At 43.0% G+C, this 3,785-nt stretch overlaps 1 pseudogene; it reads right to left on the bottom strand.

Moving 5' to 3' along the window:
- Positions 1 to 1,980: 1,980 nt before the first annotated feature.
- On the bottom strand, positions 1,981 to 2,754 carry Nsa2-ps13 (NSA2 ribosome biogenesis factor, pseudogene 13; annotated as a pseudogene).
- Positions 2,755 to 3,785: the final 1,031 nt, after the last annotated feature.

The following is a 3,785-nucleotide window of genomic DNA, read 5'->3' as shown; positions in this document are numbered from 1 at the left end:
TGGGTGGGCTTATAGTGTCAGAATGTGAGTCCATATCGATCATGGCAGGGGAAATAGCAGCAGGCAGGCATAGGGCTGGAGCAGTAGCTAAGACATCACCTCCCAGAGAGCTATGTTTTGACTTTCAGCAAGCTTGGTCCCTTTAAGAGCCCCTCTCAAGGTACCTTTGTATGAGGCCCTTTAAAGTAATGTACTATTCTCCTCCATCCTGGCATCCCTAGTGAAGCCCCTTCTTTGGGAAACTTTAAAGTTTTCTAAAAATCATAAGGCACAAAGAACTAACTAGGAATAACTTGTGCTTTTCAAAGTCCAGCCCTAGTGACACATTTCATCCAACAAGGTTGCATGTCTCAAACCCTTCCCAAACATTCTACCAACTAGTGATCAACTATTCAAATACATTCAAAATGAGCCTATGGGGGCCATCTTTACTCAAATCACCACAAAACATATGATACTTTTTATTTAAGACTTGTATTAATAGGTGCTTGCAGCTTGACTTTTTTTTAAAATATCAAGTTGTAAACTTTTATTTCAAGTTAAAAATAATGGTCTTAAAAATCTCAATTCAACCAGATAATAAAACAATTTAAAAACATTTAAAGTTTTTAAAAATATGTTTGTCATTACCCCAGAGAAACAGCTTTAGGTAAAAATAACAAAATAATAAAAACCCAGTACAATAAAAACCCATTGTATAGACAATGCAGATAGCTCTAATGTATCTGGACAATGAACAAAAAGCATGGTCTTCAGCATCAATCTTTGTTCATTTCTCTTTTTTAATTTTTTTTTAACTTTTCCACTTTATATCCCACTCACTGCCTGCTCCAGGTCACTCCTCTTACAATCCTTCCCTCCCATCCCTCCTCCCCTTCTCCTCTGAGAGGATGCCCCCACCCCTGAATATCTCCCCACCCTGGCACTTCAAGTCTCTGCAAGACTAGGCGCCTCCTCTCCCACTGAGGCCAGACAAGGCAGGCCAGCTAGAACATATCCCACAGACAGGCAATAGCTTTTGGGATAGCCCCTGCTCCAGTTGTTCAGGACCCACAGGAAGACCAAGCTGTTGTATGTGTGCAAGAAGGCCTAGGCCCAGCTGTGTATGTTCTTTGGTTGGTAGTTTAGTCTCTTAGAGCCCCCAGAATCCAGGTTAGTTGACTCCGTTGGTCTTCCTGTGGAGTTCCTATCCCCTCTGGGACCTGCAATCCTTCCTCCTATTCTTCCTTAAGAGATTTCCTATTACTGGAATCATACATTCCTTCTTGTTGGATGAACAAACTGGCATTTACTCAGCCTTGCCCAACTTAGCCCCAGGAGCAGATGAATTCTCTGATAGTGGATTCTCCGCCTTTCTCTCTGCCATCTTTGTGGTTTAGGGTTGGTTCTCTGTGCGTTGACACCAGCAACAGTGTTGAGAAGGATGCCTACCCGGTGTCTCCTCTTCTTGATTTTCCTTTTCCTCTTCATTGAGGTACTTTTTAGGAAGAAGGCACCTACAAATCACCTGTAATCCCAATATATATTCTGTCTCATTGATCTGTCTTGCTCTCCTGCACCCTGGTTGTCAACATCCTCTGTCTATTCTTGAAAAGGAGGGTTAACACTGTAGTTAACACCCATAGCGTCTCCCCATGTAGTAAGGCTTGCTTCCTGTAGTAGGGTCTGGCCTTCAGGAGCGCTCTCCAATACCCTATTCTTCTTCCCACCCTCACTATTCTGGTAATTTTGCTGGTAATTGAGTGGAGGATATCGACGATGTATGTAGCATGTAGTTTTGTCTACCGTGTATTATTTAGTTAGTTAGTTAGCTATTTTATATTGGGCAGAGTTTTATTTTCCTTTACAATTAATAAATACTTCCTGATGACTGCACACGGGGTAAGCCTGATTGGTAGTTCAGAAATATCACAGCAATGGTGTTTTCCTGAGAATGTGTAGTCTTCCATAGTGAGTGCAATGACTTGTATGACGTCACTGTCAAACCAGCAAGATTGCATTTATGCACCCATCGTTTTCAGGATTGTTGGTAACTTGGGACACTTTCCCCAAATCACCTTGCCTCCTTGTGTCACAAGGCCTAACTCTCTCACATTCACTTCAATGACTGTCCCTTTGGTGATCACACCCAGGGTTGTATATAATGGGGAGGAAGGATTCCTTTTCACACCTTAGGCAGGCAAAAGGGAGCTTTCAGCTCAGGGTGTGTGACACAGGCTTTTTGGAAACTTAGACCCGTTGGCCTATGAACCTTTCATATTTAGGTGATTTTCTTGTAAAATCATCATCAACAAAGCAGACTTTTGTAACCATTCTCTTCCATGCCTTCTTTTTTCTTTTTCCTGTTTGAATAACTTTCAATACTTCTGTTTCTCCTTGGGCATGAATTTTGGGTAGAAGGACCTCCCATTTTCCTGCCTTTTCTTTTCATTTCTGCTTAACCATGTTGGAAAGTACTTTTGCTCTCTACTGCCCCTCTCTGTCCAGCAGGTGGGCAGGGACGGCTCCCTGTGGAGTCTACTCGACATCCTTCTGCTTGGTGCTTCTCATTTCATGCATCTTAGTGATCTTTTTCATTTGTATTTTCTCATCATGGCACTGTTTAGGTAGAGCTTAGCCTTTAGAACAATCATTTTTTTCCCTCTTTGAACGTTCATGGGCCTCCCAACCTTCCTTCTTTCTCTTTTTCTCATGGTGGTCCAAATGATATCCATATTGTTTGTGGTGCAATTCAATATATTCATTTTGTGGCATGATGACAGCCATGGAGCAGCCATCCACAACCTCCCAGGTTCCAAAAGCTTCTTAATTTCTGGGTATCACTGGCCCATGAGCCTGCTTCACTCAGGCCGAAACAGGAAAGGCTACAGTGCATTTAAGTTCCCAGCAAGTCCCACTCACGAACCCACCCAGGAGCTATCTCAGATCCTCGAATAGAAAACACACACACACACACACACACACACACACACACACACACACACACACTAGTTATTCTTAAAATGCCTTTGTTAACTCAATGAGTGGGCACTCCTAAATCTCATAATGGTTATGGTCTACTGTGCAAATGCTGGCTTTAACTGGAACTCCGCAGAGCCTGTGACATCTGTTGCCTTAGCACCCTTTTCTCCTTCAACATCAAACTCCACTCTCTCCATCTCCTACACCATGAAGGTACTTCCTGGGATTCTTCTTCTTTATGGCAGCCTAGTGTACAAATACATCTTTCTTGGTGTCATTCTGTTAATGAAACCAGTTCCCTTCTCTTCCTTACCTTGAGCAATTGCACTGTTCCCCAGTCAGTCCTTGGGATGATCTTTCAGTCCCTTCAGTGGGGTAGTGGTGGATTACTAAATCTGCAAGGCTGCAGGGCTTGCCAGTGGACTCGCCATTGCCCTTGGAACTGGACTTGGTGACACAGGCACTGAGGACAGCAGTAAATGCATCCCAACCTCAATCCTCGTGATTGGTTGCAATGATGGTGACTGAGGCCAGTCTCTCAGTGTGGAGTCATAGCTCCCTGGAAGTGGTTCTCCTTCCTGCTATGGACTGAACTCATATAAAACACTTTAGATTTAATATATGTAATGTTTTGAGGACCTGTGAGTATCCAATGTGTGTGGAGGTAAGAGGACAACCCTGAAATTATCTCTCTCCCTCCACCTTTGTGTGGACTCTTGGGAAAAACTCAAAAGTTATCACATTATCAGATTAGCAAGTTATTAGTTTCCTGAAATAAATGTCTTTGCCTGCTAAGCCATCTCACTAGCCCATTTATCATGTAT

The sequence above is a fragment of the Rattus norvegicus genome, chromosome 2, assembly GCF_021556685.1.
Source record: "Rattus norvegicus strain SHRSP/BbbUtx chromosome 2, alternate assembly SHRSP_T2T, whole genome shotgun sequence".
Taxonomy (NCBI): domain Eukaryota; kingdom Metazoa; phylum Chordata; class Mammalia; order Rodentia; family Muridae; genus Rattus; species Rattus norvegicus.
The sequence above is the reverse complement of the archived record's forward strand: the minus strand, read 5'-3'. Positions and strand labels throughout refer to the sequence as shown.